The sequence below is a fragment of the Phascolarctos cinereus genome, unplaced genomic scaffold (assembly GCF_003287225.1).
Source record: "Phascolarctos cinereus isolate Bilbo 61053 unplaced genomic scaffold, phaCin_HiC Scaffold_67;HRSCAF=598, whole genome shotgun sequence".
Taxonomy (NCBI): Eukaryota; Metazoa; Chordata; class Mammalia; order Diprotodontia; family Phascolarctidae; genus Phascolarctos; species Phascolarctos cinereus.
In genome coordinates this window covers 45,038-61,723 of record NW_027556046.1, presented here as the reverse complement: position 1 = coordinate 61,723, position 16,686 = coordinate 45,038, and the positions used below count along the sequence as shown (strand labels likewise).

Here is a 16,686-nt window from a genome sequence, read left to right as displayed (position 1 = left end):
CCATTTTCCGACCAGTATCACATAAAGACAGACAAACCCTCCCACATCCCAGAGAGTTTTCCCTGGACATACAGAAGAACGGATTGAGAGAATCCTCCAACCTCCTTTCGAACAAATGACAACTGAAAACATGATTTTGAAAGGTCAAGTCAGTTCCTGGAATGCTCTAATTGATGCCCAAGCCTAATCAGAGCTACATTGTTAGAGCTTCCCCAAGTTGACCAAGCTATGGCAAAGTGTCAGTCACCACCAAGAGTACTCCTGTCTACTTTCCTCCCTCATGCCAGCCCTGTCCCCTTCCCACTCCTGGCCTGTCTGGGTCCACACCCATGAGCAAAAAGTCTGGCAAAAAGAATACCAGGGATTGCTGCCAAGTGTGGTCCAAGCACCACATTATCAGAATTGTGGGGCCATGTTAGACTGTTTCCCTAAGGGGCTATGCATCTTCCAGATGCTCTCTGCCCTGGGACCTCACTGTGCCTGAAGTTAAGGAAACAATTCAAATTTGGTAAGGAAGGAAGTAAATCCATAACACTGAATTTATCAAAAGCAAGCCTTTACTCAAATTGTGTGTGCAAGGACAACCCGGGGCTGGAATTTAGATTAGACCATCTCTCTCCATAGAGTAACATTCACAAAAATATTTTTATACATTCCAAGAGAATAAAGACTATATTTTACTACTATTAACAGTTGGCAGAGGAAAAAACAAACATGCAATTTAATTCTGACAAAGGGACACCAATCAATAAATATTTATTAAGCACCTATTCCATGCTGCCCCATGCTTAGTATCCTCAGGACACCAAGAAGGGCAGGTGCAGTTAATGCCTGTCCAATAAGCAAATAAAACCAAGGTGCATTCTATGTTTCAGATAACACTCCACAGTTCAGACCTCACTCTGTTGCCCCCTTATGGATCAATGCCTAATCGCTTCATTAAAAATATGCACTTTACTACCAAAAAATTATTTTATAGAGTTACAAAAAATAATAACAAGATTCATTTGCAAAAACAAAAGGTCCAGAATATCAAAGGAACTAATGAAAAGAAATGCAGGGGAAGGTGGCCTAGCAATTCCAGATCTTAAATTGTATTATAAAGCAGCAATCATCAAAACTGCCTGGTACTGGCTAAGAAATAGGGAGGTGGATCAGTGGAATAGGTTAAATATGCAAGACACAGTAGTCAATGACTGTACTAATCTATTATTTGATAAACCCAAACACCCCAGCTTCTAGGATAAGAACCCACTCTTTAAAAAAAATGCGGGAAAACTGGAAAAGAGTATGGCAGAAACTAGGCATAGACCCACATCTCACACCATATACCAAAATAAAGTCAAAATGGGTTCAGGACTTAGATATAAAGGCTGATACCATAAGTAAACTGGGAGAACAAGGAATACTTTATCTACCAGATCTATGGAGAACAGAACAATTCATGATCATTCAGGAGATAGAGAACATTATGAAAAGAAAAATGGATCATTTTGATTACATTAAATTGAAAAGTTTTTGCACAAACAAAGCCAACACAACTAAGATTACAAGGAAGGTAGAAAATTGGGAAAGAATTTTTACAACCAGTCTCTCTGATAAAGGCCTCATTTCTAAAATATATAGAGAATTAGGACAAATTTATAAAAACACAAGCCATTTCCCAGTTGATAAATGGTCAAAGGATGCGAACAGACAGTTCTCAGATGAAGAAATTAAAGACATCTATAGTCATATGAAAAAATGCTCTAAATCGTTATTGATTAGAGAAATGCAAATCAAAACAACTCTGAGGTACCACATCACACCTATCAGATTGGCCAACATGACAAAACAGGAAATGATAAATGTTGGAGAAGATGTGGGAAAATTGGAACACTAATACATTGTTGGTGGAGTTGTGAAATGATCCCACCATTTTGGAGAACAATTTGGAACTATGCCCAAAGGGCTACAAAAATGTGCGTACCCTTTAATCCAGCAATAGCACTTCTAGGGCTATATCCCAAAGAGATCAAACAAATGGGAAAAGGACCCACATGTACAAAAATATTCATAGCAGCTCTTTTTGTGGTGGCAAAGAATTGGAAATGGAGAGGATGCCCATCCATTGGGGAATGGCTGAGCAAGTTGTGGTATATGAATTCAATGGAATACTATTGTGCTATAAGAAATGATGAACAGGCTGACTTCAGAAAAACCTGGAAAGACTTACATGGTCTAATGCTGAGTGAAGTAAGCAGAACCAAGAGGACTTTGTACACAATAACAGCCACATTATGTGATGACTAAGATTGTTCAACTGAACCCTTCTCAGCATTACGAGGATATAAGACATCTCCAGAGGCCTCGGGATGGAAAATGCTGTCCACATCCAAAGAAAGAACTATGGAAGTCGACTCGCTATCATTCAACCTTCTGTTGAGTTTTGTTTCACCTTTCTGATGGTTCCTCCTGTTGGTTTTAATTTTTACTCACACCTTCACTAATGTGAAAATATGTTTAATGGGTATGTAAACATAAAGCCTATATCAGATTGTGCACCGTCTTGGGGAGGGTGGGGGGGAGGAAGGGGGAGAAAAATTTTCCAACTCAAAAAGCATATGGAAGTGATTGTTGATAAATCAAAATAAATTAATAAAATTTTAAAAAAAATAAAAATATGCCCTTTCTATTTATTTGTTATTTTACTATCACTAAACTTTTAAACACACATCTGTATGACACATGCCTAAGGCTCTGACTCTCTGGGATTTGTCTGTGACCAGGCTCCCTTAAGCCATACCAAAATGTTTATTCTGCATCATTAACATTTTCTCCACCAGAAGTGCCTCCACTCAAGCAGTTAGGTGGGTCAGCAGATTCAAATTCAGCCTCAGACTTTTACTAGCTGTGTGGCCCTAGACAAGTCACTTAATATTTGCCTCAGTTTCTCAACTGTAAAATGGGGAAAATAACAGCGACTACCTTCTAGGGTTGTGAGACGATCAAATAAGATATTTGTAAAGCACAAGGCAAAATGCCTGGCATTTAATAATTGAAATAGATAGGTACATACATGAAGCAGTAGAGATAGATAGACAGACAGAGATGATAGATAGATAGATAGATAGATAGATAGATAGATAGATAGACAGATATAGAGATAGATCGATGGATGGATGAATTGATTGATAGATAGACACAGACAGACACATAGAGACAGATAGAGAGAGAGAGAGAGATGATGATTATGACGATGATGATGGATAGATAGATAGATAGATAGATAGATAGATATACACATAGATCGATGGATGGATGGATGGATGAATGGATTGATAGACACAGACAGACACACAGAGACAGAGAGAGAGAGAGAGAGAGAGAGAGAGAGAGAGAGAGAGAGAGAAAGATATGATGGATAGATAGACAGATAGGAGAGAGACAGGAGATAGAGATAGACAGACAGACAGACAGACAGATAGATAGATAGATAGATAGATAGATAGATAGATAGATACAGAGAATGTTTATTCCCTTCTATTGCTTTTTTAAATCTAGACAATCAACAGAACAATAAACCAAGTGTGCATTTGTCCTATTTGCCTATTTCATATCTGTCAATGCTCATATTGAAAATACAACAATCGTTCTTGCAACGCAGTTCAATCTAGTTCCAGCATTTACCTCTGACCCAGGCTCAGACTCCCTGGGACCTGCATGTGGCCAGGCTCCTTCTAGAGGCAGCTGCATGACCTACCTACCTAAGCCTGCTTCTTGTGCCCTGTTTTGGTGAAATACCCTCCAGAAATAGCCCTGTGACCTAAGTCCTGACTCCTAGAAGCATCCATTCTACTGGGTATATACAATACAGAGTGATTGACCTAGATATAGTACGCAAGTAACCAAATACAGAGCCATGATATGGAAGTCCAAACGAAAGTGAGCTCAGGAAGATAGGACCTGGGCTGTGCATTGAAGAAGGCTGGGAATAATCTACAGCCAAACCAAAGAGGGAGTGTGGTCTGAATGGAGTGCCTTCTCATCCAAGGAACTGGAGGTAGCTGGAATGGATGCCCAAGGGACATCGAGGCAGAAATTCTCAGGGTGATTCCCCTTCCCCCAAGTCTCAGTCTCTAATTACTCTTTCTCTCTTACATGTGTGAGGCTTAAGGAAGCTGTAGAAAATTATGAAACTCTGCTGCCTGGGCCCATTGGACCTCCCTGAAGCAAGACTATCCTTCTATACCCCCTCCTTAACTGACCATCCTACTCTCCACAATCCTTCCTCAAACCCCCTCTGGCCTCTCATCTCTTCACCCTCTCACCTGGCAACTTTGCCTCATATTCACTGAAATAACTGAGGGTATGTGCTGAGAGCTCCCTCCTCCCTGCTGCTCCTCATCTCATATCCCCTAGATGCCTTCCTTCTCTCTCCTTCATCCTATCTCATGTAACATGAAGCCCTTCTCCTTGCCAAGGCAAACCCCACTGCCTGAACAAGTGAATCTTATTCTATCCCATATTCTCCAGCAGTTTGCTCCCTCCATCACGCCCACTCACTTCCTCACCTTTGATCTCTCCCTGTCTGCTGGTGCTTCCCAGCTGCCTACAAACACACCCATGTCTCATCCTCAAAAACTCTTCACTGTCCATCCCTGCTAGCTACCATCACATATGTCTTCCCTTTGGGGGCTAAACTCAAGAAAGCCTTCTATAATTGGTATTCATTCCTCTTCTCTCACTTCCTTCTTAATGCTCTGAAGGCTGACTTCTGACCTAATCTTCAACAAAACTTGGCCTCTCCAAAGTTACCAATGATCTAATTGCCAAACCCAATGGTCTTTTCTCCATTCTCATCTTTCCTGACCTCTTTGCAACCTTTGACACTCTCCATCACCTTCTCCTTTCCACTCTCTTCTCTCTAGGCTTTCAGGATGCCTTTCTCTCCTGCTTCTCCTCCTCCTTGTTAGACTGTTCCTTCTCATTCTCCTTTGCTGGATCTCTGTCTGGGTCATGCCATCCAACTGGAGGTGTCCCGAAAGATTCTGCCCTGGACCTTTTCTTCTCCCTCTATACTACATCACTTGGTGATCTCATCACCTCCTATAGAACAGGGGTGGAAAACCTGTGGCCTCAAGGCCACATGTGGCCCTCCAGGTCCTTCGGTGCAGCTTTTGGCTGAGTCTAAGTTTTATAGAACAAATCCTTTTATTACAGGGATTTGTTCTGTGAAGTTTGCATTCAGTTAAAGGGTTGCACTTGAAGACCTCTCCACCCCTGCTGTACAGTTATGTCTATACTGATGATTCTCAAATGTACCTGTGCAGTCCTAATTCCTCTCAAGTATGTCATCCACATCTTCCTGTTAGACATCTCAAACTGGATGTCCAATAAATGTCTTAGACTCAACATGTCTGAGATGGAACTCGTTATCTTTTCAAACCTCAAACCCTTCATTCCACCTCTCTTCCTACTCACCTATTACAGTCTAGGGTACTCTCATCCTCCTGGTCCCCCGGGCTCACAATGTAGGTGTTATCCTGGTCTCCTCACTAGCCCTCAACCCTCCCCATATCCAATCTGTTACTAAGGCCTGTTGATTTCATCTTTGTACCATCTCTTGAATACACCTCCTTTTGTCTTCTCTGACACTGACGTGGCCCTGGTGTGGACCCTCCTCACTTCATGCCTGGACTATTGCAATAGCTGCTGGTGGATTTGCCTGCCTCTAGCCTCTCTCCACTTCACTCCATCCTCCATTCAGTCACCAAAGTGATTTTCCTAAAACACAGATCTGACTATACCATGCCCATACTCAATAAGCTTCAGTGGCCTCTACTGCATCTTGGATCAAATACAAAATCCTCTGACATCCAAAGCCCTGAATAACCTGGCCCCACACACACCTTACTCCTCTGTCCAGTGGCATTGGCCTCCTGGCTGTTCCTCAAATAAAACCCTCCATCTCTTGCACCAGACATTCTCTTTGGCTGTCCCCCATGCCAGGAATGCTCTTCCTCTTCATCTCTGCCTCCTGGCTATCCTAACTGCCTTCAGATCCTAGCTAAAATCCCACCTTCTACAGGAAATCTCTCCAGATAAGCCTGACTTCTAGTACAAGTAGAGATGTGGGGGATAGAGACCTGACCCCTGGAATTGGGAATCTTTGACTTCAAACTTAGTCTCATTTCCTGTGTCACCTGGAGCAAATCACTTAACCTATATATTTACTTCCAATTCTTCATCTGTAAATGGGTGTAACAGTACATACCTCCCAGGATGTGGGGGAGGAGCAAATGGAGATATATTTGTAAAGACCCTGGCAAATTGCCAGTGATATATAAATGCCCACTGTCATTATTGGTGCTTTTCCTCTGCTGATAATTTCCAATTTCTCCTAAGTTTATTTGTACATAAGTGTTTTCCTCCCTTCAACCCTCATTAGGCTAGGCGCTCTTCCAGGGCTGGGAGTGTACCCAGGGTTTAGGTCAGTGCCTGGCACATATTAGATGCTTCATAAATGCGTGCTAGCTGTTATTTTCACATTTTTGTTTTAGAGTAACATAGGCATGAAGGGGTGTCCTCACTGGGGTTGGACACCGAACTCGGGAGCTCCTGTACCTGGCCCTGTCCTACTGGACAGAAGAGAGGCCCAACCACATATAGCTCCGTGCCTTCCCACGACTTCAAGCTCAGGGCCCAGAAAGAATAAGTGATGTTAAAGTTCAGAGATTAAGACTCAGAGGATGTGAGGAGAACCTTCAGGACACTTGGGACAATTGACGTCGTGCAAATGACTCCTTTAAGTCCCAACAAGCTTAGCAGAGAGCCTGCCAAGTAGCAAGAACTCTACAAATGCTTACTGTTTCAAGAAATGCTTCCTCCTTCAGAAAAAATGAAGGAAAGAAGCGAGGGAGGAAATAAAATAAAAACACTTCAACGGCCGAGCCAGCCAGGAGTCGAACCTGGAATCTTCTGATCCGTAGTCAGACGCGTTCTCCATTGCGCCACTGGCCCCCGATGTTCTGCTGAGTGGTCATGAGGGGGCTGCTGAATGCAAAGTCTGGCCTTTGGGCCCACTGGTTCTGCCGCCCTACACCCGAGGCCACGCCCCGCAGAAAGTACAGTCAGCACCGCCATCAGGGCCACGCGCCTAGGCCCAGCCTCTTGTTCCCCTCAAACTCTCTCTAGGTCCTGGATTCCGATACCGAGGCTCCCCGTCCAATCCACCATCCTGCTCAGAGGACGCAGGACCGGAATCGCCTGGATCTGGACCCCGGCCCTGGACGACTCTAACCCTGACCCTAACCCTAACCATCCCCCTCCTCCTTTACAGACTCAGCTGGGGGCTCTCATGGGCCGCTGGACGACGCCGGGGCTCCCTTGGATCACGACTCTCATGGGTCCTGCCTAGCCTCTGGCTCCCTGACTCCAAGCCCACACCCAGCTAGAGGATTATCCACCGCGAAGCCTAGGCCAGACCCAGAAAGGAAGAGGGTATCCGTACAGGAAGGGCCCCAGCCTCCGCCGGGTAGCCACTCCGCTAGAGCCCGACAGGGTCTGTTTCCCCTGCGGGCATGGCCCCCCCGAGGCCGGGACGGCCCGTGGACCACGGGTGACCCATACAACTCCCAGGCGAGCTTACCTCCTTGGAACACCAACAGAAACGGCTCCTGCCGCGGGGCCAAGGCTCAGTTGTTTACGGAGCGTCCCCATTTAGGGTTTTCTTGGAGTGCTGTGCCGTTTCTCCAGCCTCCAGGCCCTACATTCTAACCTCTGCTCGCATTAGACATCCCGGAGGGCCTCCGACGAGGAGGTGGTAGTTGGAGGGACTTCCCTCCTCTCCTACAGCGCGCGTTTAGGGAGCCTTCCCGGATCTGTCCACCACTGTGCAGACCTGAACCCCAAGAGAGCCCAGAAGGTAGTGACAGCAACAATAGTGGCAGCAGCAGCAGTAGTAACAGCAACAGTAATCAATCAACCAATACACATTTATTCAGCCCCTGTAACAGTGTCAGCCACTGCTAAACTGTGAGGTTACAAAAAAGGCAAAAGACAGTCCCTGCCCTCAATTTTACCATTTAGTGAGGGAACAAACACATATATACAAAGAAGAGAAATGGGAAATATTAACAGAGGGAAGGCACTAAAGTGAATAGGGCATGGGGAAGGCTTCCAGTGAATGAGAGGATTTTAGTTGGGATTTAAAGGAAGTCAGGGAAGTGAGTACAGGTGAAGCTGAGGAGGGAGAGTGCTCCACGCATAGGACTAGGCAGAGAAAATGCCGGCTCACCAAGACAGCAGCAGCACTAATAGGAGCAAGGGCAGGGGGAGGATGAGTCCTTACTACTACTAAGACGTGATGGTGGTGGTGGTGGTAGAGAGTGGACAAAGGAAGGAGGGAAAGTGGGCCCAGAACAGAAAGCTGGGAGACATCCAAATGAGGGGGTAGGTCATGACTAGGGCCCAGCAAAATAGAATGAGAGAAGTAATCTCACCATGTTAGGAAAAGTAGGGGCAAGCAGTGAAAGGGAAACAGAGCAAAGATTCCCTAACAGCGGGAGAAAGTCAACAGTAACAAAAATAGAGTACTGGCCTAGAGTCAGAAAGACCTGAGTTCAAATCCTTGGAAACTTACCAGCTATGTGATTTTTGGTAAGTTACTTGACTTCTGTTTGCCATAATCTGCTGGAGAAGGAAATGGACAGTATGGTCCATGGGGTCACAAAAATTCAGACATCTTTAGCAGCAACAGGTATCTAACTTAATATTTTTTTGGGGGGGAGGCAATCGGGGTTATGTGACTTGCCCAGGGTCACACAGCTAGTAAGTATCGAGTATCTTAAGTCACATTTGAACTCAGGTCCTCCTGATTCCAAGGCTGGAGCTTTATCCATTGCACCATTAGGAGGATGAGTTACAGGGGGAAGAAAGGAGGAATTGATGCAAGAGCAGGTGGAGAAAGAAGAGAAAAGAGAAGACTTTCTGGCCATCAACTTGAGCCGGCTTCATCATTGAACACCCTGAGACTGAGAGATAGAGAAGGGAACTTACTCCTTAAAAGAAAAAAAGACTTTATTTTCCTCAATAGAACTTGGGGCTGGAGGACAGAGTCAGCCAACTGGGATTCTGGTGTGTCATGCTCTCAGAATGTTTTTGACTGTCGGTTGTACACTAGAAGTAGAGAGACGGGAAAGGAAAACAAACCAAAGATAAACTCACCGCTGGGGGGTGGGAGAGATGGGAAGAGGGGAGGGGCGACATTTTATCCTGAGGGAGCTAGGACCGGTGAGGCTTTGGTCAATGCTGGAGCTCGCTAACTAGCCTTCGGGTACCAAGCTGCTGAGACACTGAAGAGAGGCTTAGCTTTTCCCAGTGTTAGAATATTTCAGCTGCCAACCACAAACTCCATCCTGCAAACCCAGGAGGCTGCAGAAGTTTACTCTATCAAATTTGGCAATTCCCAGGCAGAAGAGATTCCTGGGTCCCCGGGGCCCAGAGACAAAAAGACAACCTCCAGACCCAGAGAGCCTCATTCTATGAAACGTTTTACACCGAAAGTCGCCCTGCTCACTGAAATCATGGGATATCCTGCTTAAAATGGTTCCCAGAATAACTTTTCGGATGAAAAAACATAAACCTCGTGTGGTGAGCTGGTTTCTGAACACTCCGCACCTTGTCCTTACCAGGAGGGATTCGTCAGTTCGTTCTTTCGCTCGCTGGTTCAGTCCGTCAGTCGGGCAAGCAGGCACCAAGAGCAGCAGTAACAGAGGCGTCCACAGTTCCTCAGAACTGACTCAGCGAGGGTAGAGAAATTCAAGAAGTTTAGGAGCCATAACCACAGGTGGGAGGGGGGTTTTCCAGGTTACTTTCCTTCCTTGTCTGTTCTGCCTACTTTTCCTAAGAATCTGGATTCTGAAGGGGGCATTGCCTGAATCCCAAGCGACAGCCTGAAATTTGTCCCCGATTAGGGTGAGTGGTAGGATGGGGGGATGGGCAGGTCAAGAAGCAAGCTGTGGCGGCCTGCTCTACTAGCGAGAATCGGATGTTTCTGGGAAAAGAAACCGAAACCTGAGCTGGGTCCTTTAAACGTGAGCCAAGAAAGCCAAACTCCAGTCCCTGCGTGTCTTCGGTTCTCGACTACATCCTCTGACCCCCACTGCCCTCCCTCTCATGGATTTTAAACTTCAACAGCCACTGGGCAAATCAGGCTCTGAGCTCAGAGGATCGCAGCGAGGGCGGGGGCACTCCTTTCTGAAACGGGGGTGAGGTGGGGTAGGGGCGGAAAGGGCTGCCTGTTGTGGTCTCCAAGCTCCTGGTCCGAGAGCAGAGCTGTGGCCTCAAGGAGCCAGGCTGGGAAGCTGGACGATGCGACAGAGTGAGCGCGCTGGGCACTTCCTGGGAACCAGGAGAGGTGCACAGCAGCAGAAAGAGCGATGGAGGAAGAGGTTCAGAAGTGGGGTCTCGCTTGGCCTGAGAGCCTGGAGGCGGCAAGAAAAGCCATTCCTCCTAGCGCCCACCCCACTGAACTCAGAATGGGGGAAAAGAAAGATGAGTGTGGGGAGAGCGGGTCCCGACTGGACAGTAGTTTCTACGGGAAGAGGCTCCCAAGCCATTTCACTTTTGCTGTACTTGGAAATGTTGGGACCGCTGGGAGAGGAGGTCGGGGTAAGAGTGAAGGGGAACTACACCTGGTCAGAAATCCTGCTTGGACAAGGGGACCTGGGTCTGCAGGAATTGTGTCCTAAGTAAGGTAGATTCTACAATGCAGTGGGGAGAGAATCTGTCTGAGAATCATCAATCATCTCACTGACTGCTTCCCAAGACTCTTGTGAGGGGACAGACAGCTCTGGGGGCAAATGGGCTGTGAGATGTAGCCCTTGGATTAAGAGCCTGGGGAAGATGAGCCAGAAGAAGCAGAGTGGCTGCCAGCAGTCTGCAGTACTGCCACCATCCAAGGGCTGGGGGAGGAGCAGCTTACCAAGAACCCAAAAGATGAGGTTCCTCCTAAAGCACAGGAGGTCTCATCATGGTCAGTGTAACCCAGTAGAGCCCCCACTCTATGGAAAGCCTGGGCGGTGACAAAAGTAATCAAGTAAGTACAGCCTGGGCCCTGCCCCCAGGAGCTTCCCATCTGTTAGAGTCAACCACTCTAACATACAAGAACAGAAGTGTCCACAAAGTGCTGTTTGAGACCTGTGGATGGAATAATTACTTCCAAATGAGGTGCTATGGCAAGCCATCTTGGAAGATGTGACATTTATTGAGTGAGGTCTAAAAGGATGAAGAAGACTTTTACTGATCTAGTGATGGAAGGGCATTGTGGGCATAGGGAATGATATGGACAAAGGTACAGAGGTAGGAAAGTACGGCATATGGACTCATGGGATGGAGATTGTTTTTTTTTCCCATGAGAGTGGGAAATATTCCTCATTTACTGACAATTTAGATGGAGGGAACCTATGCAGACTTGAGGACTTTCTAAAGGGGAAATAATGCACTTTCCTGCCTATAGGGGCAATTCTTTTCTTCAGTGAAAAGTATCTCTGCCCCTTGCCCTCATTTAGCACGAGAGAGAGGTTGACTCTTTTAGAAATCTTCCCATTCCTCTACTCACAGTGTCCTGTGGATCATACAGGACACTGAACCTGTTAACTGAACCTTAGAGATAAAAACCCTTCTTTATAATTAAGAAGACGAGGTTAGAAGTGATGGGATCTTGCCCATATCCTAACATCAGTAGCATAAGGAAATTCATCCCTGAGTCCTCTGCTTTTTGGTGGTGGGATGATTTTCTGGTAGTCAAATGTTTTTAAATTGTCTCTCCGGATCGATTTTCCAGGTTGGTTATTTTACCGATGAGATATTTTAGGTTTTCATCCATTTCTTCATTTTTTTTTGTTTCTGTTTGACTGATTCTTGCTCTCTCATAGAGTCATTACTTTCCATTTGTCCAATTCTAGTTTTTAACAGATTGTTTTCATCTGTTAGTTTTTGTACTTCCTTCTTCAATTGGCCAAATGTATTTTTAAGGGATTTGTTTTCTTCAGTGTACTTTTTTCCAATTGGCCAATTGTATTTTTGAAGGACTCTTCTACCTCTCTCATTAGACTTTTAAAATCATTCTTACGCTCTTCTAAGAAGGCTTTTGGGGCTTCAGACCAGTTCATATTCCCTTTTCATGTTGCAGATGTGGGTTTCTTGACATTGTTGTCCTCTTCAAAGTTTTTGTCTTGATCTCCACTCTTCTCATAGTATGAATCTATGGTACGTATCTTTTTACTCGTGGTGTTTCTTTATTCCCTGGCCTTTAAAGAGTTTGACCTCTTCTGCTGGGGAACAGAGTGCACTGAGCCAAGCTTCTTTTGTTGGGAGCCTACATATTGGTCACTGGCTTTGTGTGCTGGGACCTCTTATGTTGGCAATTGGAAGCTGTAGGATCCTGGCAGCTTACCTCATGTTGAGCTGAAATCAGCAAAGCTGGAAGTTTCAGGCAGTTCTAGGTTGTCTGCTTTTCCTTTCCTTAGCTTTCTTCAGCTCCTTTTCGATGGGTGCTACAGGGTGTTTATCTGCCTCGGGCCCCTTTCAGTGCTGTCTCCCTCGTTTCTGCTAATGCACTGGGAGATTCCTTTGAGGTAGAGTACCGAGGCACCTGTTGGTTTTCTGAGCTGGTTTCCACCAGTTCCTCCCAACCTCAATGAGGTCCAGGTGTTGGTGTTTGCCTGCTCTACCACCTGGACTTCAGGATCTCTTCCTGGTTGACAGTTGGAGGTTCTCACAGCTTACCTTGTGTTTGGCTGGTATCAGCCATGCTTGGACTTTAGGAAGACTTTAGGTTGCTTTCTTCTGCTCTTTTCAGATAAATGGTGCAGGATACTTATCCGCCCAGGGCCTTTTGTAGTGCTATTACCCTTATTTTTGCTGAGGCACTGGGAGACCCATTTGCTGGGCTGCTGCACTGCTACTCCCCAACTTTCTTCTACTTCAGATGTTCCAGGGTTTTTTTTGGGGGGGTATTTTCTCGGTTTTCAGAGGTTGATAGGGGAGAGTGAGAGCAACTACCTTTTTACTCCACCATCTTGTCCCCCCAATTTTCATATAATTTGGTTGTGGTTTTGCTGCCGCCTTCTTCTTCTTCTTCTTCTTCTTCTTCTTCTTCTTCTTCTTCTTCTTCTTCTTCTTCTTCTTCTTCTTCTTCTTCTTCTTCTTCTTCTTCTTCTGTCTCTTTTCCCCTCCCCTCCAAAGTTCTTTTTAAAAGTCTCTGGTAAAAGAACAAAGATGAATCTCTTTTATCCTGTGCAATAATAGAAATCAACAGACTTCCATCGGACATGCCCTTGGACAAATTCTCTCTCATTTAGAAATGGGCAGTCATGTTTTGTTCCTCATTTTGAAAACCTGATCAAGGGTTGAACACAAATTCTAGATTGCGGTGGGAACCATCAAGCTTTTCTCTTACTCATCAAGTTGTGGCTCATGTTCACTTAAAGAAACCTTCTAAATACCTTTTGAATTTAGTCTAAAACTGCCAACCTTTCACAAGGAAAGTTTTCATTTCTGCCAAAGTGTTGGTTTTATACGCACACCCCCTGCACCTCCAACCTTTTTGTCTTTTTTTTGTTGGCTCAAGTTTAGTGTTGAAAAAGAATAGACAGTATATAAAAATACTTTTTTTGTTTGGTTTTGAGTAAAAGTCTTCTGTTTTAGGGAAATATGATGCTTACTAAATACTTTTTTCATAAAATTTGTTAATAACGTTCTTTCTCTTCCTTCCTTCCTTCCTTCCTTCCTGTCTTTCTTTCTTCCTTTCTTCTTTCCTTCCTTTCTTTCTTTCTTCTTCTTCTTCCTTCCTTCTTCTCTTCCTTCCTTTCTTTCTTTCTTTCTTTCTTTCTTTCTTTCTTTCTTTCTTTCTTTCTTTCTTTCTTTCTTTCTTTCTTTCTTTCTTTCTTTCTTTCATTTTTCCTCCTACACTTGACAGGTATGAGAGGGATGGTGTCTCTTAGCAGCAGTTCTTTGAGATGGAGTTGAACTCAATGAGTCCTCACCATAAAAGGATCATACATTTATTGGGTTAGATCAACCTAGTTACCCCTAAGCTGCCAAGCTTGCTTTTTAATTATTAATATTATTATTTTTAGCTGGACCATATATATGATACCTGGTGCCATTTTATTTTGTTTAGTTTTTTTTTCTTTTCTTGATGACCCTGAGCATAAAGTAGCTGAGATAGATGAGTGAGGACCACATGATGTTCTGAATATGAGAGCGGCACTGGTTTTGCTGCATCCAGGAAAAATCGAGATAGTTAACTACACAACCCATCAACATCTGTGTAATCAGAAACAAGGTGATGAACATGGTGAACTTCGGTGAGACCTGGAACCCCACCGCTTGCAAGGTATAGTAGGAATACATTACTGCATGCACTTCATAGTTCATGGTCATGAACCAACCATGTCCTTCTAAAAGTAGCAAGAATAGAGCAGCACAGTGATGTGGTGACACCAATGTAGTAAGATGAGTTTCTGTTTTTGAAAAATAATTAATAGTTTCTCCAAATTCAAGTGATTTGCTTAATACAAATGCAAAAGACGCAAATTTGCTGACAGGTCCATTGTAAAAACTCTGATCACAAATTGATTGCTTCAGGCCTTTGGTCATCAAAATGTACACAATATAAGCACCAGTTTGAAGAGCAACAACTATACCCTAACCCTATATGGAAGACTGCAATGCTCAGGGACCACAGTACAAGTGGCTTCCTGACTTCCAACTTTGCCCATTTGTTCATTAGGTGCTGACCACCAAATATAAAGGCAGCATACAGAGCTGAAAATAAGAACGATTTTCTTCCAGTTCTCTTGCATCGACTGGATGGCTTTGTTCTCATTGAATTGCTTTTCAAATTCATATTCCTGAGAAGTCAACACTACATGTTCATTTGAACTGCTTCTCTGAATCCCTGCATATTCCATATAAAAATAAGTAAATTATCTGCAAAAAAGCATTTCTCCCCCTTTCTATTACTGTCTGAAGTCCTTCCCTCAACAACCTCCCATTTCTTCCCCTCCTTGTGCACCCTCTGCATCTCTCTAAGCTGCATCCTGGATTTGCCATTGCTTTCTCCTGCTCTTCCTATTCTCTTTCTCCTGTATCTGGTGTTCTTCTTGATCCTGTTTCATTTTGAAGTTCATTTTCATTGTATTGAGGTTCAGACACATGAGCAGACACCTTAAACTTACTTGGATGATTCCATTTCTCTACATGGAGGACACTTGGGAACTTGTTTCTGAGTTGAGGGCCGCTCTAAGAGTCTGATCTGGGTTTAACATCCAGGACAGAATTTGCCTCTTGTCCAGGCTTAACCCACAAGGCTCAATCATTTAGGAACCAGGGCTCTCCAAATCTCTCCCTGCAAGGGAGGCTACTGAGACATTCCTTCTCACTCTTTGAACCTTAGATTTACACATTCACTCCTCTATGCAGGTGGCACCAAGGCACATGGGAAAGCCTTGGAAACTACAACCCAATCTAGGAACCCTCATAACGAGGAAATGTATGTTGTCACATCCTCAGCAGATGTTTTGGGGAGTGTCTCACGGGAAACACTCTTTGAAGTTAGGCTAGATTTTCTCTATATATCCTTTACCCTCAGATGAATAAACTGACTCAGTCTTTACTGCTCCGCCTGGCCGACGTCTCACATTTATTTTCTGCCTTCCCGTTCAGTGCACTATCTGATTGCTGGCAACATTTCAGAGGGTCTTGATGATGTGTAAAGGAAGTGTTTGGGAGAAACTATGAGTCACGTATAGACTTCCTGCCAAATATTTAGTGCAAGGGAAGCTCTTTGATGACCCTTATCGCATTCAAAAAGCCCTTTCAATATCACTACCTAGTCTTTTTCCTCTGCCCATTTTAGGAAAATCCTGGTGACTCTTCTGTTTACAACCTTCAGTGATATACCTGTTGTAAGGGAACAGGCCTTAAGTTCTTCTCCCCCACTAAAACCATCTGAGTCTGAGAAACAGGCATTACTCTTTGGTATTGGAACCAGTAAGAACAGTTGTATGAATTCATCTAGCAATATTCTGCAGCATGAAAACAGGAGTGGAAAAGGCAGAAGGCAAAATTGACTCAGATGTGAGGTTAGGAAAGAGATATGCAGCAATAGGACAAAGGATTCAAGGATTCAAGAGCACATGAAACTCTGAAGTTGGAATTCTTAACTATGAGGCCAAGATTTTCCATGAATGAAAGTGCATCTATAACAGCATGGTCCCCGAATAAAGCACAGAGTGGAGTGATTAGAGGTTATGGTGAGAATGAAAAATACATTTGAAAGGATGAGGGATAGAGATAAGTAAAGCAATGAGGATAGGGTTAGATAGAAGAATTTTAGAGTTATAGATTATAGAGATAGAACACTTTGGGTACTAGTGACTCCAAGGGTGTGGCTATTCTTATATATGGCTGGGGTAGAGGGAAGGTTCAGATCATGACAGTGCACTACTTTGATGTACTAGGAAAAAAGGATATTTCAGAAGGCATCAACATATAAATTGTAGTCCCCAATTACAAAGTCAGGGTCAGTGGAAGGTTAACAAGGGCTCATAATGTCCCATCCTGCACAGTTTTTCAAAGATCATTGAGAATAGCGCAGCAATTACACTTAGGTCACTTAAACTGAAACACTTATCA

At 44.3% G+C, this 16,686-nt stretch overlaps 1 non-coding gene and 1 pseudogene across 1 annotated transcript; both read right to left on the bottom strand.

The window, feature by feature from the left end:
* Nucleotides 1-6,929: 6,929 nt before the first annotated feature.
* Nucleotides 6,930-7,002, bottom strand: TRNAR-ACG (transfer RNA arginine (anticodon ACG)). Its single transcript has one exon. It is a non-coding gene; the product is annotated as a tRNA-Arg (tRNA).
* Nucleotides 7,003-14,163: 7,161 nt separating this feature from the next.
* On the bottom strand, nt 14,164-14,960 carry LOC110204038 (very long chain fatty acid elongase 6 pseudogene; annotated as a pseudogene).
* Nucleotides 14,961-16,686: the final 1,726 nt, after the last annotated feature.